This window comes from Schistocerca serialis, chromosome 3, assembly GCF_023864345.2.
Source record: "Schistocerca serialis cubense isolate TAMUIC-IGC-003099 chromosome 3, iqSchSeri2.2, whole genome shotgun sequence".
NCBI lineage: Eukaryota > Metazoa > Arthropoda > Insecta > Orthoptera > Acrididae > Schistocerca > Schistocerca serialis.
This window is the reverse complement of record NC_064640.1, coordinates 238,692,397-238,714,741: the sequence shown is the minus strand read 5'-3', so window position 1 is coordinate 238,714,741 and position 22,345 is coordinate 238,692,397. Positions and strand designations below refer to the sequence as shown.

Below are 22,345 nucleotides of genomic sequence, written 5' to 3'. Positions count from 1 at the left end.
AACTGGAAATAAATGTGTGTGGCTGTCTTCCCTTCAGTGAATTGTTTTGGGAAAGTATTGGTGAGTTTACTTAAGAGATTATGAAATAAATTACTATTTCAATTTTGAAAGTCCTTACTCTCTTAGAGAGTACCCAAGAAACTGCTGCCCACAACACCCTAGCCATAAATCATAAAATAATTTAATTATCTAACAAATTCTATTCACCTTATCCAAGCTTTTAAAGGAAATTTTCTTAGTTATACCCAGAAATTGGCTCTGACATTGTGGAAATGTAAAATATTGTGCTTCCAAAATAGGTCCTGGGGATGGGAGAGAGAGAGAGAGAGAGAGAGAGAGAGAGAGAGAGAGAGAGAGAGAGAGAGAGAGCGGGAGGGGGGGGGGGGGGGGGGAGGGAGGGATAGGGTACTGTATGTGAGAAAATGAAGGGGGTGAAAGTTTCTTAAGGTAACCCAGACCTCTCTGCTAGCAATTCAACTCAAACAACTCAACTCAATCCATTGCTTTGTTACATATTTATATTTGTCTTACCTTTCTTTTAGCTCCTGACAAAAAAAATCACTGAATACAAAAGCTTGAAATTATAATAATCAACTTCTGTACATTTAAGTTTGGCCGATACCAACAGTTCCTGTTTACCTGATTCGCAAGTACCTGGTATATTTCTCCCTATTTATGTTTTCTAACACAATATTAAAAAATACATTTTAATTAAGTTTTCCAACACAGTGATAGTCAAAATGATGGCCAATACTTGCAGCATGCAGTAAGTATTTTTCTTTTTTTTAGTACATGCAGCATTCTGTTTCGTTTAGTTTTATACTTGCATATTTTTAACTAAAAGCAGAAGTACAAAACAAATATCTTGGTGGTATTTGTGGAAAGCACATGAAGAATCAAGATTTACTACAGATCAATCATAACAGTACTGAATAATTTTAATGTATTAGGCTTTTTATTTAATTATCCCTCTTCTTCATGAAGATCAAACTTGGACCATAAATGCCTAGATATACAGAATTCCAGGTTTAGAAATGGACTCTAGCACTGAATTTGAGTTATGTTCTCTAGAGGTATAATAAGCCCATGAAACAGACTTTCAGTGGGCTACTGTTTGAATTTCTCAGGACTGTTGTTGATTGGTTTGTTCTCTATTGAAACTGACAGGATCATTGTGCCCATAACTTGGTGGACAAAGAATCATAGTTACAGAGCAAATGAAAATGTGAGAAAGTAGCAAAATGAAGGCAGGTAAGGGTTTAATGTCCTTTAGATCACTAGGTCACCAGAGACAGGAACAACTAGTATGTTATAAGCACACATAAAACAGTAATGCTTTCCCAATTTCAAGCTTAGGCTTAACAATTCCATTTAACATTTAATATTAAGGCACCAGAAAGTAACTTATCTCCTGCTATTGGTAATAAGTGCACTTGGCTAACACCATGAAAGAGTTGCAAATCTTGTAATCATCGTTTAGCTAAAACCAATTTTGTTGAAAGCACTTTTCTTTAAGCTTAACATTTAGGCTTTTCCTTCACATCATTAGTGCTAAATACAGTAATGAATTACAACATCTTGTGCATTTTTCAAAGCAATGTAGATTAAAACAGATATTGTATCACTAAGGACAATTTATTTGTTTTATTTTATGGCCAAAACAGTTTCTCAGTGTCTATATTCGAAAATGGGAGGTAAACTACATTCCACACAACAGCAGGTCTTTGACAATGTAAATATTTTTCAGTTGGCAAGGAAAGTAGTACTTCTATTACATTCTGAAGGGATTGTACCCCTTCAGAGTATCTACACTACAGAGAACTGCCACTATGTATACATAACAGACTCTCTGCCATGTCTCATTAACAGAGATCATCATTATCACCCTAGGGTTGAAACAAGAACCAAGGGTTGTGGACACAGACTTGCATTGATCTGTGACCATGAGAGTTGGCAGCCTAGTCTGATGCTGTAGCCTAGAGTGCACACTGTGAGAATCTAGTAAGGGCAGTTGACCCCACCCTCTAGGAAAAAAAAAAAAAATTTTCACAAACTGAACTTGGATCCAGTAAAGCCAGACGGACAAGACACAATAATTCAGTAGCAGTCTGAAGAAAGCAGAACATGTAATGGACATTGACTAACAGCAAGTGTTCTCAGAGAGCTATTTGTGGTGAAATTTCCTCCTCCACTTGTAGGCCAGACCTCAGGTATGGGTACGCTGTTAAGAGCAGCTCAGTAAATTTACAGCCCGGTACATTCCAATGTTTCCCTAATCTCTGTCTGAAGCTTTTTTATGTTTTTCCAAAGCTTCACAGTCTCATCACCAAAAATTACTTTTCTCACAATAATAAATCCATCGCTGAATTATTTTAACTTGCAACAGAGGTGCAAGTTTTATCCACCAATGTTACAATTCCCAACCTTTTAGCACACCAAATCATACAAAAAACAATACATTTTGGAAATATTTATGATGCAGTGCAGATCAATAATTTTAGCTACCTGGGATCTACTTTAGAAAAAAAAAAGAGATAAAATTAAATGTTGAATTTAATAAAGGAATTATTAATAGTCAGAAGGTCACTGGGACCCTAAGCTCATTTTTATGAAGAGTGACTGTGATTAACAGAACTAAAAGAATCATATTCAAGTTGATATTATAGAATGTAATCTTGTAAGGACAACAAACAAGAAATATGTCAATAAACTGACAGTATTAGCAGTGGGTACTTCTGGAGATCAGCAAGAATTTGATCAGAACAAAAAGTAAGGAACAATGTAGCGTTAAGAGAACGTAACTGAAACAAGGTGCATGTGACTTGCTGGATAGAAGGATGCAGTGGTATGGCACATATAAGAACAATGGAAGAAAATGAAAGAAGGAGAAGAGGATGACCTATGACTACCTGGCTCCAAAATATACAGTTGATAATGAGAAGACACGGTGCAGAAGATGAGGATACACACGATTGAAATACATGGAAGAACATCTTGAAGGGACAGTGTTGAATACTTGTGCACTAATACGTTAAACTTTCTGAGCTACTGTTATGTTGAACAAAGAACCTTAGTACTGAGGAAACCTCATTTAACAATAGTAATAAATTGAACTGCATATTTTTATAGTATGCGTGTATAAAAATGAAAGCTGCCAAATATGGCAGGTAAACTTTGCAAACACGTAAATCTGTATGGTGCTCGCTTGGTTTGCTCCCATCAGCTACTTACAGGAGGGGTATGTGACATTACGAAACTGTATTTCTGATGGTACAACAGAGAACTAACAATGTTTATTTTAATCTCATTGTGAGCTAAAGTCAAAGTATATCTCTGGATGCTTCCTTATTCTTATACGTCATTAAGTTGTTGTCTGTGTGTGTTCCTTGTTTGGCTCAGCATTGTGAGAGTTCTTTTAATGTTGGGTCAAGTAGAGTATTTAAATCAAAATACAACATTTCTGTGATCCCAGCGTGATTTGAACATACAGCTAAGCAGTTAGCATCAAATGGTTTAGTCTAACATTTACACCACTAATTAAAAGTGTGTCTAAGGTGCCACAAATTGTAGAGTTTGACAGAAATGCTACCCACTGCCCTACCTGGGGCCGCTACGGTCACAGGTTCGAATCCTGCCTCGGGCATGGATGTGTGTGATGTCCTTAGGTTAGTTAGGTTTAAGTAGTTCTAAGTTCTAGGGGACTGATGACCTTAGAAGTTAAGTCCCATAGTGCTCAGAGCCATTTGAACCATTTGCCCTACCCGGTCTCCACACTATCATCAAGATCATAATGCTACAACAGGTGAAATAGTCCATAGGCAACCAATCAGTTTGCTCAGTGAATTCTTCAACAATACGTCTAACAATTTTATCCAATTGTGTTGACAGATTAATCAACTTTGGCTCATCAAAGTAGGTGTTTGTAGTTCACAAAGCTCAACTGATGGATTACATCAACACCCAAGAATTTGACTGCTACAGGTAGGAATGGAAGCCATTAACAACTTTCTGCAGCCTCAACAGCTCATAAGTTGCTACCGTTTCTCAGCCTTGCTAACTAGTACTGTCACTTCATATGCAACCATATAATTCTGGTTGCTCCACTGAAAGACTTCTTAGCAGATTCACTGAAACCAAGAGAAATTACAATGGGCCACCAAACCAGACATTGCCTTTAACAATGTGAACACAGCTAGCACAGAGGTCACACATTTAATACACCCTGTTCTCTAAGCAGCACTCGCTTTGATGACTGATGTGTCTGCAACCACAATAGATGCTGCATGTCAACAACAGATGAAAGAACAATGGCATCCCTTGGTATCATTCAGTCAATAGCTGTCTCCTAAGACCTGTGTGTGGCTTATGCTTCTACAAAGAAATTCTATCATATGCTTGATGGTTACACCATTCACCAATTACATGTCCATAATTACATGCAAACTCGACTAAGAAATACTCACCTTCGCACAGCAAGATGATTATGATGTGGCTGAATATAGATACAAATGGTAACGCTTTTGTACATCAGTGTATGGGCAATAAACATAATCATATCATCAGCCATAGCACTAGACACACCCAGGCTCATTGCACAGACGATCACTGATGCTGCCACTGTAGCAGTGATGGGCAAAATACAGGAAACTCTTGAGATGAAAGTGAGCAAGATCTCCGAAAGAAACTGAGGATAGGAAATGACTGTTTGAAAAGAAGCTGGTTGTGAAATATGACAAGCTTGAACAAACCAGAGATGCTATGAGTTCGGACTGTTCAGGATTCCTGAAAATCAACAGATAGAATAGTAACGAATTATGGCTCAGTCCTGCCCAAGAGAAGCTATGTCTGCAAATGACACTGAATGACAAAGACATAATTCATTCAGTAGGGTGTAAGCTGCAAAGATCTCCAAAACCTAGACCGATAATACTGAAGTTTGCATTGTACAGGAAAAGAACTGGAATTTTCAGAGCGAAGAAGAAACTTGCAAAGTCAGGTCTGACAATACATGAGATCTCACTTCTGAAAGACTAAAGATTTTGAACAGTGTGAACTCTAGATTTGGGCTACAAAATGTGTGTACAAATGAAGAGTGAATAATGGTGAAGACCAAAAATGGGAAAAGATTAGCCTGCAATGTGTTGAACTTAAATGCCTGTGCTTTAGGAGCTACAAGGGTGTAAACTCTTGCTGCCTCTAGTTTGTGTGTTTATTTCTGTGACTATTTTGTAACGAACAATTTATTTTTTACAATACTTTCGTTAAAAGTAAACATAAACAAACAAATGATAATAACATAAAACTATTTTAACACCAGTTATAAATATTCTGTTCAACTCTCATACTTTCAATACCAATATAATATGTTGTTTTCATTATTACTTGAATATTCTCGCAGGGCACTTATTCAGACAAATAATTTACTGCCTTGCTTCTATTTTTATTTAGCTATTTATCATCACATTACAGTTGTTACTAATAATTAGAAGGTTTCATAATACACATTGATTTTATTCTGTTTATATTGCTGCCAGTACTGTTGACCACAGATTATTGTAGTTCTGTTTAGTAAATTCCTTCTCCTGTCTCCAGTCAGCTGTTGAATGACTGGCTGGCCTTGAAAACAATTCCTTCCTTCTCCTTGAAGATACCTGCCACTCTACAGTTCCACGAACCCTGCTCCCTTACCTCCTAAGAGCGCTGCTCCAGAATGCATTGTTTCCTCACCTTACTGATCCAGTGTCGCCAATGTCCATTAATGGTATCCTTGCAAACTTTGCGCCCAAATGCACATTGCACATGCCAACGTCCAATCTCTGACAGCTCACCTTGATGAGTACTGTCATATATTTCATGAGATAAACATCCATGAAATACATCTGTCGGAGACCTGACTCAATCCCAGTATTCCCACAAGTTCAGTAAATCTAGATGGCTATATCTTTTTAAGACACAACAGATGTAACTGACAAGAGGGTGGAGTAGGGGTGTACATATGCTCTGATTTTGTCACTTTCTGTGCTACACACATCCAACAATAATGAAGATAAAGAAGTGTAATATATCTTCATACAGATCAAATCCCTTAACAGAAAGTGCTTGATACATGTCCTCTATAAACCTCCTGAAGTAGGCAAGTTTGCCTGCTTCAAAACTGCTCTTTCAAGTCTCAAATTGACGTACGAGCATATAATGTGACACTAATACAAATTTTCTAGACAATAGTCCATCTAGCATAAAATTTAAGTGGATGCTTTTTTTTTTTTTCTTCAAATATGTTGCCTACTTGATCTTGCTCCTACCCACCATATGAACAGTTGTCACACTATCAGATATATTTGCAATGAAATCCCCAACCAGAGTAATTCATCCTTCTAAAATATCTGTACCTGGAATGTCTGCCCACGACATAATTTTCCATGGCATACTTGCAAGAAGGTCCCAGAAAGAAACCGCAACTGACTACATACTGAGACTTTGTACACATTAGTTTATCTGAACTTGCAACTGAGGCACAAAAAAATAACTTGGTGGATGTCTTGTATTCCTTTCTCAGACATAAACAAAACATTTCATGGGTTTACTAACAAACTTATTCAAATATATGACAAACATGCCCCCCTTTAAGACCAGAAAAGTAAGAAGGAAACCTGCACATTCGCTAACTGAAGAACTAAAACACCTCGTCAATCTCAGAGAGGCTGCACATTGGACATACAAACAGCAGTGCCCCACATGTGAAAATCATATTACTTATGAGCAGAAGTGGAACAGAGTCAATCAAGCTGCACAAAATGAAAAACTCAGGAATGCCCTTACATTAGCCGACAGCAGAAACAGACCAATTATCGAATGGAAAAACCTGTGTTGTCTTTGTACAGCCACAGTAAAGGCTGCAGCCAATCCTGTCGTACCAGGTGATGTGATGAACTGAACTGGTACTTCACATTACCTATAACCAAAACTGAACCGCAAATGAAACAGACTCATTAATTACTTCATGGGGGTAAATGACTGTAGCCACGAAAGATTCTATCTAAAGCATGTTACTTGCAAAACAGTCAAAAAAGCCATCAGCATCTATTGGACATGACGGCGTCACAGTCCTAACGATGAAGCTTATTACTGACCCATTACTGCCCACTATAAACAGATATCTTCAACCACTCCTTAGTTACAATTGTTTTCCCTGAGGTCTGGAAACAGGGACTAGTTAAGTCATTACCTAAAATGAATGTTGCTACATCACCCTCTGGCTACTGACCAATGACATTCTTCCTGCATTGTCCAAAGCCTTAAAATATACAGTCCAGAACAAGCTAACGAAGTACAAACAACCTACTACACAAATACCAATCAGGCTTAAGTAAACATCACATCACAACATATGCCTTAATAAAGGTAACAGACGACCTGAAGCTTGCAATGGATCCACAAGAGGCAACTATTATGTTTTTCCTAGATTTCAGCAAAGCCATTGACACTGTCTACTATGACATTTTACTCGTCAAACTTAGCAGCCCAAAATTACTTATCAAGTGCAGTGCAATGATTTCGCTCACACCTGACGTTTCACCAGCACTGTATCATGTCCTGCATCATAAAGTCACAATGGAGGCAGGCAGTATCAGGCAGCCCCCTGGGTATGGTATTAGGTCCTACACACTTTTCAATGTATTAGGTTGGGGCGTAAATTCACAGCATTGCTGTTTTGCATGTTGCTATTCCATTTGTTATGAGTTTACTTACTGACTGTCATTTTTTAAATCTGTAGTTCACTGTTGCTATTGGAGTTACATATTGTCATTTGGAGATAGTGAGTGGAACTGTGGGTCTAGAAAATGGAGTGCCAAGTGGAGAAATCAGAACACTTCTGACATATTCTTCTGTCCGAGTGACAGCAAGAAACATTAGTGCCGTCTATGGGGATGATGCCATTGGACACAGCATGGCAAGAAAATGACATCAGTGACTCTCCACATTCAGGAAGACTTTTGGGGTTTGATGAAGATCATTCACGCACATTAATCCACAATGACCCACATCAGTGTTTTCAAGAACTGGCAAATGTAATGAACTGTAGTCATTTCACAATCTTGTGACATTTCCATGCAATAATGGGGATGGTTCAAAAATTGGGTGTACATGCACGACATGCTCAAAGCCAAAATCAGTAAAACCAGCAGGTCGCCATATGTGCATCTCTGCTTGTTCGTCATCAACTGGCTCATGAACTTCAACCATTCTTATCCTGTATCGTTACTGGTGACAAGAAATGCGAGTCTTTATGCTAAAGTAAGGAAAAGAGAAGAATGGGTGAGCCCAAACACAGCAGCATTTCCATGTACAAAGACTTGCGTGCATCCACAAAAGATAATGTTATGCATCTGGGGGAACAGCGATGGTGTGGTACGCAACGAATTGCTTCACTATTGACATTTATTCTTAACAGCTGAGGCATCTTGCGGAAACAATCCTAGAATGACAACCAGTAAGGCTGCATGAAGTGACGCTTCTCTATGATAATACCTAACAGCCACCCACATCCTGCTAGACTGAGCAAAAAACATTAAACAGGAGTTGGGTTAGGAATTCATTCTGCAACCACCTCACTCACCTGATCTTGTGCCCTCAAATTTTCACCTTTTCCGTTCTCTAACAAAAACCTTCAAGCAACTACCTTTCCGGACGAAAATGTGGTCTGAACATGGCTTGCCAAGTTCTTCACCTCAAAACCACGTGGTTTCTACAGTCACGGAATCGACAACTTACCCCAGTGTTGGTCAGTTGTTAATATTGTGCACCAATTCAATACATAAATGATGTGTCATTGGTCTTGTCCTACTGCAAATGTCACATGTACGCTGATTACCTCCAGTTGTATATTAATATAAGTGCGAAACCTACACACCTGAAGACAGCTACCGAGACTCTCAATACCATCCTGTGTGCACTATCAAAATGGGTAACCAATTAAAACTCAAGTGGTACTGGTTGGTCATTCTAGACTCGTTAGCCTGAAATATCAGGAATCCCCACCATCTTTAACCCTAAATGGGACAACTATCAACTTCTCTCATTCAGCAAAGAGTCTAGGAATAATAACAGATGAAAATTTAAATTGGACTGAGCATGTAACTGTAAAGTGCAGGAAGGCATCAGCATCTCTCCTTGCCCTACAAAAATATAAAAAGCTCTTCCCTCTTGATCTGAAAACAAAACTTACACAAACACTTCCAATTATTGATTACAGCAATGTTATCCTGCAAGGCCCTTCTCAGCAAAGTTCATGGCACCAAGAACTGGTTATGAATACCTGTGTTTATTATATATGTGATGTTTGACTCTTTGATCACATTTCACCATCTACGCACAGCTATTCTGGCTGTGTGCAGCGAAGTGCAGATATTTTCATACCCCATCTTTTGCACAGTCTTACCAATGAACAGAATCCCTTGTATCTTTCCTCGACCTTAAAGCTCATCTGAACAACATGGCAGAAACACCTGTCCCCATCAGAGCAAAATCCTTTCTGTCCCAGTCCACTGATCAGCTGTCTTCTTAAAGTTCTTCTCAGTAGCAGGAACCAAATTTTGGAACAACCTCCCACATTATATTACAGAACTAAGTAACACCTCCAGTTTCAGAAGACAGGTAATGACATATCTACTAAAATAACAATAATATTACCATTGCCCCTGTACACACTCATTACCCTTGTACGTGCCTCTTCCCAACCTGATCTCCTCATTTTCCAATATTCTTAGCTGATGTAGTCTCCTTGAATTTCCTTTTTCCAGAACTTGCTATACAAGAAACATCTATTCTGTACACCTATAAATTCTTCTTATATCTGCCACTATCATCATCATCATCATCATCGTTATTATTATTATTATTATTATTACTGTTATTATTAGTGGCTGCAGTGTAGTAGTACTAGTGTTGTCAGTATTAACTTTGTTAGTTCATAGACAGTATAATTTACTCACACCACGATTTCAGACACTCTGATCATTTTAATACTAGTTGTCATATTGAAATTTATTTTCTTACATAACTGTGATGTAATAGACACTGTATATGTGAAACCGTGGTCTGATGTAAGAGAGGGCCTGATGGTCCTAATCAGATGAGTTTAAATAAATAAATGTAGCTCTTAGCACATTGGATCCACGCAACCTACTATTTGAAAATGTACACTTTAACTGTTGGAACTTTACCATCACCTGAAGGACAAACTTATTCTCTAACCACCATCTGTCACTGCAGTCTGTGAACATCTCTGCTAAAATATAATAATGTATTTCTATATTATTAAAAACAAATTTTATTACATATGGTGTAGTGAACACACCCTCTGACAGCTGCAGGATGTGACATCATACGATGGGTGTAGTAAGGGGATGCAAGAGAGAGGAGTGATTATTTTGTGTTTGGTGGCAATGAGGGCAACATCTGTTGGATAAGATCATACCTATAAGTTGAATAATAAATGTGTTCAGGGTGCATGGCACTTTTATTTCAACCAATCACAACTATTCTACAATTATTTAACAGTTCTATATTTTTTAAAACTGTGCCATTAGCACTAGTAACAAAGAGGGTGGGGGGTGGGGCGGCTAGAGGGCAGGAGATGAAGAATTATAAAGTCTATTTTATGAGTCGCAAGTCAGTGTGTATCTCTGGATGAACTTTATTCTTACAGAGCATTAAGTTGTTATGTTCCATGGTTAGCACAACACTGTTCATGGCCTCATGAGTGTCTCATTAACATTGAAAAATAAATTATTTATTCTAAAACATTACACAATATTCACTCCAGATCTGTTTTACATTTTGCAAAATGAAGTTTGTGGTGGTGGCCTGATCAGTAGCGTAGCCCAAGGTAGGACTGGATGAAAGAAACAAGCCAGGTAGATGCCATACTGATTTACGTGTCTGTCAGTACTAAAGAGCTGTATTCAGTGGTTTTCCTATCCATACTTTTATATTAAAAAATATGCATTTTAATTGATACATTGCACTGAATACCTCTCCTAAGTACGTCATTTTCTGTACAATTTTTTAATGTAAGAGTTTGGGAAACATGAAGTCCACAGATTTTACTACAAAGAAGTTAACAGGAAATAGGGTATTTTGGTTTGACATAACATCTAGGGCATCAGTTCCTTGTGCGGTAAACGGTCATTCTAAATTTACACATAAACCTCAGACTTATGAAAAAAGTCAATATTCAATTTAAACATTAGATAATTGTTAGGTACTAATATTAGCAAACTACTGTTTTACGAATCTTGCATTACCTGTCACATTATCATTTACACAATATTTTCTCATACCTAACCATCTCATTTGTCAATAAAATTACTGGTAATGTAACATTTTACTTTTGACCCTCATTATGTTTTTATACTGGATTTCATTCGATTAATCTTTTGAGGAACCATGTGAACTAAATCATGAGATTAAACCTTGTACAGTCAAAAACCTCAAGTAGGTGTTCAAGGATTAAAAAAATGATACTGCATTTTCAAGTTCTGTGTGTGTGTGTGTGTGTGTGTGTGTGTGTGTGTGTGCGCAAGAGAGAGAGAGAGAGAGAGAGAGAGAAGAAGAAGAAGAAAAAGACTGTCATTAACACAGCAGCACTGTGAACTACTTGTCTTTGAACTTCAGTTAAAAATATGGACTCTGTTTCTACTGACAAAGTACGACACATAGCTGAAGAGATGCCACACTGCATGAGAGATGGCAGCAATGCCTATTCTTTCCACACAACGAAGAAAATATAATGAGGTCCAATTTAGATATTAGGTTTACTGAATGCCAACAATGCTAAAGAAACTGCATATACTGTATGACGAAAAATACTGAACAGTTGATTCCTCTGAGAAGGACCCCTGCATCTATGTGCACTGTAAGTAGTCTCACCTTGTCTTCACGGCCTCTATGGCAGTGATTTGTTTCTAGATTCTTCCATTAATACTGGTTCTTTAAGATTCGTAAGTAAGTTTCACAAGATAATTTACATCTATCTTCAAGTGTTTGCCAATTCAAGTTTCTCAGGATTTTTGTGATGCACTCCCATTAGTCATACAAACCTTTGACCACTCCTCACACATACCAAAAGAATTGACAGCAAGACTCCTTTAGTTATAAACAGTAACATCTTTAATATGAATAATAGATTAAAATGGTATACAGTATGCTGGATTTTGAATAAATGTCATTCTTAATTTTCCAGCCTGATTAAATCTTGTTTGTTAGTTTCTGTTGATGGAGATCTGATTTTTAAGTGGCACTGTGAAAAGAAGGGAGTCAATAAAGCCATTTGTGCCAAGTAGTCTACAAAAAAATTATGGAACATTACAATGTAGCCAAACCATTAATGCCAGTAAGACAGATGATTAAGATTTGCAGAATATCCAGATCAGAGATGGGTATGGAGAGTTGCCCACCTGGTGGCTTATGGGCACTATAGGCAGATAGGATGCCATGAGAGCACAATGTACATGTAGCTTGTCAACATGAGAAAATTTCCAGTGATTGCAGCTGTCCTGCTTGTTGCAGGCGAGAAACACTTACCCATTTAGGCAAGTAGTTTGAGTCTACTCAGTTTCAAAATGTTTTAACACATTTTTAATTTCATAGTCTCAAATATAATACATACACAACATAGTAAGCAAAGAACACAAGTTGTTTGCTAAATGTCTATTAACATATTTCTAATTTTATGCAGAAGTGTGAAGTTCACTGTAAGGCTAATACTTGTGACTTCTTCCTTTTCTTTCTCTTTTTTTGGTAACATCTCTATGTTTGAAGTGAAACTACTGGTCACTGAAGGGACCGCTCCAATAAGATGAAGGGGGACTTGTGACCTAGGATGTTGAGTCCCATGGTGCTCGGAGCCATTTGAACCAATAAGATGAACATCAGTCAGACCATTCCTAACTATTATTTCGTTGTAGTAAGTATTGACTAAGTTAATTATTGAAAAAAAAAAGAGAAAGGTTTGAAGCAAATCAGTGATTCCAATCATACAGCAGATTTGAGATGCTATTTTAAACAATGGATGGAGCTACTGATAAGGAAAATCTTTGTACAAGATTCACAAATTTTCTAAAGTGAGAAACTTCTCTCTCATATACAATCAGACTAAGCCTATGAGCTCAAAGAGAAATCAGGAGGCATCTTCTCAATTTTCATTGCAAAAGGAGTTGTAAGGATTTTAAAATCATATTCAAAACAATTTAAATCAGTAGATGTATTGTCAACAAGCTCTCTCAGAACCTTAAGCAAACATTTCGAAGGATTTGTTACTGTGCTGATTTTCTCCTTGACCTGATGATAAAGATGATGATGGTAGGGGTAGGGGTGGTGACACACAAACTTTTTCAAAGTTGCTTTACTCGCATCAGTAATTTTCTCTAGAACCATGAAACAATTTCAAATACTTTGGTTAATTAGTTTATGTTTGACTGCTGTGCTCAAAACATTCAGATGCTTGGTCAGGTAAATTGTAAAGGTAGGTAAGATCTAATAACTACTATGAGTCATCGAACTATTTTACTAGCTTTCCATTTGATACCCTTGAATTCCACCGCATCTTTACGTACATGGAAAAAAACATGTATACTTTATCCACACTATTTACAAAAATAAGGCACATTGCCATATTCATAGCAGAGCTCTGCCAGAAAAGATGTGAACTGTGGTTGCCCCAAATCATGCAGCGTGAGTATATCAACTGCATTTTTCAACTACGTCCATGATGCCATTAATTTTGGACATTTTGCCAGCAGATTAATGTGATACAGAACACAGTGGATTGCTGGTATTTCCTGTTGGATACTGACTTGTTAAAAATTTTCAGCAAAGCGACGACAGCAGACTTGCGACCAATGACTGCAGGAGCTTGATCCATTGCAATTGATGAAAGTTTTTTAACAGGAGTCATATTTGACGATCAAGTTTTCTAATTACGAAAATCTGTCATCAGTTGTAATTGTGCCATGCACTGGGACCAAATCAAAGAATTGTCCCATCTTGTTCAACTCAGTGTCATCACCAATCAGAAATAAGGCAGTGTTGCTCGAGGCTTTCCCGACGGACATGTTGTATATATGGTTCTTGGGCGAGATGTCGGATGTCATAGTGAAAACTCCACAATATTTCGTCAGCACAACTGGCTGACATCTTCAGGTGCGACGAACACACTGTGTGTTCGTCGCACCTGATGATGTTGGCCAGTTGCGCTGACGAAATATTGTGGAGTTTTCACTATGACATCCGACGTCTTGCCCGAGAACCATATGTACAGAAATAAGGCAAGTTGGCTTTGGACAAAAGAACTGATGCTACTAAAAGAGGGGGGGCAGAAAAGATTTGTTTTCCTCACATTTTAGCTGTGCTTCCACATTGTTTGCCATTTCTTTACTGTATCTGCAAATCAATCTCCTTGAAAGAGGACGTATTTTGAATTGTTGCAGCAGTCACAAAGCATTTTTTCACAGATTCTCCATCAATGAAAGAATATACTGCTTTTGCAATTTTAAGAGCTACATGATAAGTTCAGCTTCACTGCAACATCATGATGCATTGCACGATATTCTTCATATAAATACACGACAAGGTGAAACTAAAATTGAGGGCAAAAGCATAACACATTATCAACAACAGTAATAATTTCAAAACATGACATACCTACTTGGATAAACAGTGTAAATTTCTATCTGCCATTTTCCAACTGAAAATGCCTCTTCACATTATATTTCTTTGACACTGAGAACATTGAAGGCTACCCTATGTTGCAGTTTTGTTTTTGCCACTGTGTGTTGAAGAGTAAAGGATTAATTAGGTTTTTGCTTTGAGGAACTCAACTCCTTTTCGGCCATTTTCTCCTCAGTAGTCCTGTCTTATTACCACAAACTAGCCACCACCACACACAATACTAACGAGAAGATTAAAGTTAAAGCAATTACAGCACTTGGTCACATTTTTTTAAAGTCTTCTGACCAGGTTTCGACAATTCTACGAGTGCCTTCATCAGAAATCAAATATTCAAATTGGCATGTCACGTATAACGTAAATATCAAGCGATAAAGGCTTCAGTCACAAGTTGGACGCCACAGTGGTGTACCGTGTCCAGCACCCGCAATGCTGAAGGTGGTGCTGAGGCATATGCTTGACTCATGCAATTGCTTTAAATTTAATTTGTAAATGGTGGCTGACTATGCAGCCATGTTTAAAACTATCAACAAGAGGTCAACATGCCACATTACTGAGGTATCTCTGAAAGGCAAATACTTCAGGGCTACAGGGAGAGGGGAAAGGATTATTAGTCTCAGGGGACTGTTAATTTTACACCACTCAACAGTGCAGCTCTTGACATGTTAAAGATGATGTCCCTACACGTGTTGCAAACTGTGTGGTCGTTTCACATTGTTTTCATTTTTAGTTCAATTATTGACATAGCACTGTCAAAGTACTGGTCTACACAGCTTTGGGCTTCAAAAAACACAGCAAAAATAGCTACAAATAATGATTTTCCCATATATCTCAGAGCTACTGCTTTGGCATATTACACTTTTCTTAACCCTCTCTCCGTATTTTGTAGTTTTCCATATCTGTGGTTTACTTGGCAAATCATAAGAAGAATTTTTGCCACTAGAAATCTAAAAATTAAATTTGGCATTTATCTTTCATTTTGCAGCTTGAACTAGATTTGTGTCAAATTGAAATAAATATAATAACAACAGCAACACTGGGGAGTTCCAACTATAATGATCATAAATAGAATATATTAGCTAGAATATGAAAAACGTGTTGGTACACACTGCTTTGTTGTTGGGTTGGATTAATAGGGTTAAAGGGACCAAACTACCAATGTCATCAGTCCCTCCATTCAAGCCAGAAGGAGTCCTCAGAGAGTAAGGCCATACAAGATAAATCCTGATGAACCTGATTGTAACAGGGAATGAATAAAACCACGAGATAGATGTGAGTACAAGTGAGAGGTGGGTAAGACAATAAAGATGGTTGAGTTCCTCCACTCAGAAAGCAGCTTGAGGCCCCTCGGACATGCCATGTAACGGAAGACGCACCCTCTTCCTCTTATGGGTGTTTCCTCACCCTCCATAACCACAAGAAACGATAGCAATGCAGACAACTTGATAAAATCTCAGGTAAGAGAGCAACAAAGAAGCAGTAGACTAATGACAGGTGTAAAAGAATAAAAAGGTATGAAGGGCAAGAGCCAGGCTGGACCACCAAGCAAGAGAAGCCATGGGAACCCCTGGGCTGAAGCAGGCACTTACGCACTCCTTCAGTCTCTCTAGTAGTTAATGAGGCTAATGTGCCCTGCCTCACAAAAAAGAGTAGAAATGAGTAGAAACTATCTTTAAGAGTAAAATGTAAAACCCGATCAGCTGCTCTTCCATTGTCATAGCACCGGAGGCAACATGTTAGCAAATTTAAGGTTTCATCATAAGGTGGCCAAATTGGGGCAGTCCAGTGGACCTGTGGGCCACTGTCAGACAGGCACCACATGGACAGTAGGATGGTTCCTCACACCATAGTATGTGGTCACGGGTCAGCCAAGTGTGGCTAATGTAAAGTCGACAGAAGATGGCTGATTTCCAGAGAGAAACACAATAGGAAGACTGCCACATGGTCATGGTCCCATTTACTGCTTGCAGTTTGTTTGGAGAAACTGGAGCACATCATGTTCCAAGCCTCTAACAACTGATGGAATAGAGCTGACCGAAGATCCAGTATTGGTATTCCTATCTCCAAAGTCAGCATGTCCAGCATGCTCATTCCCTGGGATCCCAACATGACCTGGGGTTCAGAAAAAGATGACCACTTGATAGAGGCCAAAAAGAGATTCCTGATAGTCACAACTAGTGATCGTCAAGGGTAGCACTCGTCGACAGCCTGAAGACTACTCAGGGCATGGCTCAAGCAGTGGTCACCGATTGACTGAATCCATTCGGTAGATAATGTAGTTCACTGCACTTTGCATGTGGGTAGGCAAAACCACTTTATACATCAACAGAGCCATCAGTGTATACAACTTCCGAAACTGGAAATGCATGAAGCAGGCCAGAAACAGCAAGTGAGAAACAACAGGGTCAACAGTCTTTCAGTCTGAAGGTTAGTGTACACACCATGGGAGTGTATGTGACTGCTCCCTGACATGAGGCAACTGTGGGAGAAGTTGGAGTTCAGAGGAGACACGCTGCATGAGAAAACTGTAATCATGACTCCAGTCCTGGGCTGCTGATGCGGGAGGTGTATCTCACTACCATGAAAAGGACACAGTAGTTCAGATACACAGGCGAGCAGCGAATGTGTATTGAAAAGTTGAGCAGCAGTTGTTGGTGCCTTATTTGTAGTGGAGGGACCCCAGCCTCTGCACGTAGGCCCTTAACAGTGCTGGCCCAAAAGGTAACTGTCGCAAGTTGGACGCCACAATGGTGTACCATGTCCAGCAACTGCAAAGCTGAAGGTGATGCTGAGACATATGCTTGACTCATATAATCAAGGTGGGATAGGATCAGAGCTCTGTACAGCTGCAAAACTGTAGAGCGGTCTGCACCCAAGTTTGTGTTGCTGTGGCAGCAAAGCGTATTAAGGTGTAACCAGCATCTTTGCTTAAATTGGCAAAGATGGGGAAGCCATATCAACTGGGCACTGAAGACCAGTCCCAGAAATCAACAAGACATCAGCACATTGAGCAATTGGTCACTGAGGTAGAGTTCTGGTTATGGATGAACAGTACGATGGCAACAGAACTGCATAACATGTCTTGGCGGCTGACAATAGGAAACCATGGGTGAGGCTCTGGATTATGTCTTTCATACGGCACTCTGAGGTTGGTGTTCAGCAGCATGCACAGGGGAGGAGCAACAGTAAATGCAAAAATCATTGAGAGGGAGACACAATACACCACACAGCTGTAACTAAGACCATTGACAGCCACTAGAAAAAGGAGTACACTCAATACATAGCCCTGCAGGACCCCATTATGTTGCATATGGGGTGAATTGTGGGAAGCACCAACTCAAATACGGAAAGTACAGTGTGACAAGGAGTTCCAGACAAAATTCAGGAGTGGGCTCTGGAGACTCCACTAATGTAGGCTAATCAGGATGTGAAGACAGCAGATGGTGTCATAAGCCTTTTGCAAGTCAAAGGAGACAGTAATAAGGTGTTGAGATCAGGCCAAAGCTGTCCAGGTGCAGACTCCAGGACGACCAAATTGTCAGCAGTAGGACATCCTTGGTGAAAACTGCCTTGGGATGGAGCCAAAGGGCACCGATATTAATGGTACCAGCACAACTGCCAGCTCACCATATGTTGGAGAAACTTGCAGAGAACATTAGTAAGACTAATTGGGTGATAGCTGTCCATCTCAAGGGGGCGTTTATCCAGTTCCAGTACTGGGACGATCACGCATTCTTGTCATTGGGATGGGAACTGACCCTTGCTACAGATACAGCTGAAAATGGCAAGGATGTGAAACTGACAAGCAACTGACGTGTTCGAGCATTTGGCTGTGGATGTGGTCTGTCCCTGTAGCCATGTCAGGGCAAAAGGCTAGGGCACTGAGAATTTCCACTCACCAAATGGAGCACTGTATGGCTCTAGGTGGCGTGTAGTGAAAGTAATTCAATTTGATCCACCTGCTGTTTGAGGACACAAAATGCACACTGATTATTCTCAGACACTGAGGCTCGAGCAAAATGTTCGGTGGCAGCATCTGTGTCAGTGTAGACCAGGGGAGACCAGTTACACCTGTTGGGGAGTTTTGCCCACAGAGGCGTCTAACCTTTGCCCAAACCTTCATAGGAGGGGTGGTCCAACGATAGCAACATACCGTTCCCAGCATTCTTGTTTGTCATTTTACTGGGTAGCAGGCCTGAACACAGAGCTATTTAAACACGAGGTTTTCCATTGATGGACGTCAATTATAGCATTGGAGAGCCCATCTGTGATTTCTAGTGACCATAGAAATTTGAAATCCATCAAGGTACTGTCTTCCAACAGGGTTATCCCACGGAATAAGGGACTGCTAAGACTGCTGCTGATAAAATGGTTGTGGTTGTACTCTGGACACACACATCAGTACCTCCACATGGCAGGGTGCTGAGGGCTGTGGCAGAGGCAAATGCATCCCAGTCAGCATTGCTGTGAGCCCATTTGGATGGACACTCGGGTGAGCAACGTTCAGGGAAGGACAGGTAGATAGGAAAATGATCACTGTCACACAGGCCATCATGGACTCTTCAACAGATAGAGGGGATAAGACCATGGCTTCAACTGGAAAGAACAATGGCACAGTAAGGTCAATATGCCACAGTAAGGTTGATATGTCACACTTAAGTGTGTGGGGCGACCAGTAATCAAGAGACAAATATTGAGCTCTGTGACGAGTGGTTGTAGTTTTACCCACAAAGGGCTGTGGACCCTAAGTCAACCAAAATTGAATGGGTTGAGGGGGAGCGGAGAAATCAGTGCAGACAATGCAGTCAGACACTTCACTATCAAGAGTGAGATACATGTTACAGACGGCAAAATCCAGATATGTCCTCACACGAACAGTCACAGCCTCTTACGTTTTATCACCTGGCACGTGTTCACTGTAGACAGTGTGTGCAAATTCTGTCCAATGCTCTGACACAGTCAGCTTGATTCTTGAAATAGCCCCGAGAGCTGCTAAGGGTATGGGAAATATATGAGAGATGACATAGGGCAGCCAGGTATTGGGGAAAACCGCTACAGTTCCACTGGAGGATCATGCTATCAGTAACCTGTTGGGGCGGGAAGGGACCTAGGAGGTGGGTTACACTCTAGGGTTGCTTATTGCCACCAGTTGCAAGGATATACCATCAATACACAATGGCTATGAATCAGCTCTCATGAGGGCACCTGGTGATACAGATGCCGCCTCAAGTACAGAGGTGAAATATGGGGCTCCAGCAGCATGGAGATCATCTTTTTGTCCCTCTTCTACTTGGATGATTTTGATGTCTGCGAGGGCTTGTCTGTCCTAGTCATGGACAGAGGAGGAACACAAAGCTCTAAGACCACCAACCTGTGGTTCCTTCAGGCACTGGCTGGTACTTGCTTGCACATCAGCAGAATCCTAAGAGGGGAGAGCCCCAAGTGATTCCTCCCTGGTGAGAGATGCTGCAAATGGTGTTGCTTTCTGGGGTTGGGGATTTACATACCCAGTGGGTTGTGAGACAGTGCTCCTGTAGTGTGGTGAAACAGTAGGAGGAGGGCCCCCAACCACTAGGAGAGTGGGTGTAGTCATGTGGCCCTGAGGACCCATTGTAGAAAGCAGAAAGGGTGAGGGTACTGCCACTAGAGGGGATGATGGTGTCTAAGCCATAGCAAACATCACCAACATATATACAGAATGCTGACAATCATATTTCTTCTTGGCCTCTTTATACATTAGTTAAGAGTCTTGTATTCCCCCTGTTCAACAGCACAAGCTGACGTCAACAATTGCTACATACAGGGCTGGTGTTACAACCCACATTCGTGTGCACAAATCTCATGCATTTGAAGCACCGCATGGGCGGGGGAACATACCGTTTCACACTGCATCCGTGCAACATCACCTTGACCTTTTCAGTCAATGCGTTGCTTCAAAGGCCAAGGTGAAGACCCCAGTATCAACCCTATTGTTCTTTAGCCCCCACTGAACATGGACAAAATGCACATGTAACTCATCATCGGTATGTAAAAGGAAGCTTTGGTGGAAGATGATATTTTGTACCTTACTGGAACTATTATGGGGGCTGGTAGTTACAGGAATGTCATACAGTTTGTAACAGGTGAGCAGAGCCCATGACTGAATGGGGGTTGCTGTTTTAATCAGAAATGAACCACTTTTCATTTTCAAAATCACTGCTACTTCTCCAAACCTGCCCCATGGTGTTCAACAAAGAATACTGACTTAGTTGTCACAGTTGTCATAAGGGACACACTGTTGGTCCTAGAACAAGCTAAGTACTGTGGGGATTATTTCTCCCCTTGTCTCTTAGCCCTACATTCCTCCCACAGAGTAGCCTGGGAGGGAAATGTTGTGGGATCATATCTCTGAATTGTAGTAGTTGTTTCCTCCAGAACAGACTGATGTGGCCATGCAGCCACCAATGGAAGAAAGTTCAATCTGCTCCATTTGCGAATCATCTGCCTTGGTACTAACCACTCCAACGGAGGGGGGGGGGGGGGGGGGGGGGGGGTTGCGCATCAGCTAGCCGCAGCAACAGCAACCTGAGCATTAACCATTGACTGGAGCCCCTGTGCACCTGCTATAGCAGGCACATACTCCTTGGCATAAGCAGGGAGTTTCCAGTTCAGGCACCAATACTGTCAGGGGCTACCACCGTACAGGTGGTTCACACATCTGTAAAGAAATGGCTACCGTGTTGGGTTTCGGTTGTAGAAGTTTTGTTAGAAAGGAAGGGTGCATACACAGAAAAGCACAAAAGGTAGAATGTGGGTAATGTTCCCTGCATGATCCGCACTTCTGTAAAATTTAGAAGGGGAATGGTATGTCAAACCCAACAATGGGGACCATATAGTGAAGGACTGGAAGTTGTAGAACACGGCAGGAGAGAGAAAAACTTGTATCCAAGATCTTAAACCAAATCGAAATATGATCGGCACCATAAAGACCAGTCAATGAAAAGGTAGAGGGAAAAAAAAAGAATAGTTTAAGGAAAGGCTTTCAGCATGGAATGGGAAGTGGCAATGCGAGGGCTGGGCCCCGTGGTGGCGAAGCATGTATGCACAAAATGGATGAGAGCCCCTCTGGGGAGGCTGCTTAGTTTTGTTACTTATGTTTTCACCTGTAGTGTATAAGTACATTTAGCAATGCTTCTATGGGAAGCACATTACAGTTTATGCATGGTGCATGAGATTTCAGGTTGCAGCTCAGGAGTATGTCTTTTGAAAGGTGCCAATTTAGCACACAAATTTAATAACTGTGTGGTAGTACAGGGAAATAAAATGAATATACTGATTACAAGTGGCAATAAGTATTTGGTGCACAGTGGTACATCAATAAAAACTGAGGAGAATATAAGATAAAGTTAAAAATTTCAATTGTTGCACAAGGACAGTGCATCAGAAGCTGGAGCATGCACAATGATGCACAAGTGAAAAATACTGCATCTTAAAAGAAAATGGTGCATACCGTACAGAAGGCAGCCTATATATTAGCATTTAATAGTTGTCATTCTGTGCAGCGAAGATTTTATAAGCAATGCAATCAAGCAGCTCAAATATCAACAATATTTGCAGATGGCATCAGACCGTTTCAAGG

General features: G+C 40.2%; 1 protein-coding gene across 3 annotated transcripts in view; it reads right to left on the bottom strand.

Annotated features, from left to right (window-relative positions):
- LOC126469986 (extended synaptotagmin-2-B) overlaps positions 1-22,345 on the bottom strand; it is a 182,197-nt gene that overhangs the window by 92,477 nt on the left and 67,375 nt on the right. The gene's annotated exons all lie outside the window — the stretch shown is intronic.